The following is a 2,252-nucleotide window of genomic DNA, read 5'->3' on the forward strand; positions in this document are numbered from 1 at the left end:
CCTAAATTTGTCCAATAGAAACTCTCGTTGTCGTTGCAAAACGCAACTGTTTGGACTAATGAGCACACCCGTTGTATAAAAGGTCCAGCAACAGCCCTGTTTAGCAGACAGAAAAGCGTGGCAACATGTCTGGAAGTGAGTTCTACAACATGACCGCAAAACTCATTTCAGGAGATTTTTTTAAATTCTCGTCACTTGGCGGTAAAGTGGTGCTGATCGAGAATGTGGCGTCTCTCTGAGGTACTACCACCAGGGATTACACCCAGATGAACGAGCTCCATGAACGGTACGCCGACAAGGGTCTCGTGATTCTGGGGGTGCCCTGCAATCAATTCGGACATCAGGTAAATCCGGGGGGGATGGATTTCTCAACACTTAATTAATATAGGGTAATATAACTTTCTGATCATAGCTCATCATCAATGTAAACTTGGCAGGTGCAGACCAGACTGCTCTGACCGGTTGGTAGTTGGAGTGTGGTGGGCAGGTGGAGCACAAATTAATCTGTTCTTGCTGTGGTTCAATAAACCTGTGAGTGACCTGGTACTATTTGGACATTGTCCCACGCCAGGTTCTATAGTCCTCAATCCAAAAATGAAGGGGAAAGAACATGTGGGGTTCTTTACAGTTTATTGAGGGTTCTGGTTATGACTGGACAAGGGACTCATTTTGATAGACCACTTGAGGTCAAACATCAAACTTTGCCTGTACATATTACATATTCTTCCCACAATCTACTCCTGCAGGAGAACTGCAATAACGAAGAGATTCTGATGTCCTTGAAGTATGTCCGACCGGGAAATGGCTTTGAGCCCAATTTCCAGCTCCTTGAGAAAGTGGATGTGAACGGGAAGCACGCCCACCCCCTGTTTGTGTACCTCAAGGAGAAGCTGCAGTTCCCAAGCGATGATCCCATGGCCTTAATGAACGACCCTAAATGTATCATCTGGAGTCCCGTTGGCAGGAATGACATCGCCTGGAACTTTGAGAAGTTTCTCATCGGGCCAGACGGAGAGCCATTCAAACGCTACAGCAGGAGATTCCCGACCATCGACATTGAGGGTGACATCAAGAAGCTTCTTAACACGGCAAACTAACCCGTCCCAGTGTTGGTCACACAGAGGCAATGGGGAGGAGTAGAAATCATGCCAATGTGATACCTTGCATGTATGGGCACACCTTGGAAAATGTCCCTGGCTGTAACTCAAAAGGCAACAGTTGGACTTTCAACAGTTTACTGTTCAATAAATACTTCCTCCTCCTCCTCACAAGCTCTGTGTGACCACAGCACCCATTATATTTTTAAATCATGTACCGTGCTCTCCTGTGCAAAATGCTACTATGTTCTGAACTTTTATTAAATGAAGCCATCCTTTGAAACCACGCCTTTTGTGAGGGGGATATCTGATGAAATATAAAAGTCTTAACATAACAGTTGCATTGGGCCCATGTAAAGCATGACTGTCTTAATGTAACAAGTTGACCAAATAAATATTTTTACTAAGAATCTTTGTATTCTTGTCTGTCTTCATAGTATTTTACAGGAGTTTGGTGTGCGTCATGCTTAGGTCCAATGTGAAAGTTTGGCAACAGTAGGGTGAGGTTTCCTTTAGATGCTAATCTTGGGTCAGTTTTGCATTTCTCACACTAATAGTTAAGTTTAGCATGGGGAAGATGATTCTAGATTTCTACACCAGAGCCAAACATGCTGAAAGAGGGATTTTTCAGAATGGTGAAAGTAGCCAAACCAGGAAGTGCAAGTCATTCTGACCAGCAAAATCAGGCTTTTCAGGTTCTGCAGTGAATAACTTCCTTCTGAATTGAGACTGGACTTTAAGTGTTTCACTAAATCATAGCCGTATTACTTAATCTGTTCTCCTATCTGGAAAACAGGCTACCAGTGCGACTGTGTGAACCGGCAGTAAATTTAGCATTTTTTGAGCAATTTAACACCATTTTGAGCAGCTTTATTCTGAAATGTATACTGTCTATTCTGAGGGAAAGGGTTAATGGTCTAAAGAGGATATAGCCTAATATTTGCTTACACACTTAGAATGCCATTTTAGTGATTTCATTCTCAACTACTCAAGGAAGTTATTCTGTAAAAAAGAAAAAATTAATGCAATTTCAGGTTGATTCCCTTAAGATGTGGCTTAAGGATATTGTGAGCACTGAAGTAATAAACTAGTCATTAAGGCAATGTCTGCAATACCTCTTTTCTTTTCTGGAAAGCAACTAGTCCAAACAAGATA

General features: G+C 42.3%; 1 pseudogene across 1 annotated transcript; it reads left to right on the forward strand.

Annotated features, from left to right (window-relative positions):
* The first annotated feature begins 111 nt into the window (after positions 1 to 111).
* On the forward strand, positions 112 to 1,507 carry LOC110494272 (annotated as a pseudogene). The gene is made up of 2 exons (XR_002469241.2): positions 112 to 344; positions 747 to 1,507. The product of XR_002469241.2 is annotated as a glutathione peroxidase 2-like (transcript).
* The last annotated feature ends 745 nt before the right edge of the window (positions 1,508 to 2,252 follow it).

Source organism: Oncorhynchus mykiss, chromosome 17 (genome assembly GCF_013265735.2).
Source record: "Oncorhynchus mykiss isolate Arlee chromosome 17, USDA_OmykA_1.1, whole genome shotgun sequence".
NCBI lineage: Eukaryota > Metazoa > Chordata > Actinopteri > Salmoniformes > Salmonidae > Oncorhynchus > Oncorhynchus mykiss.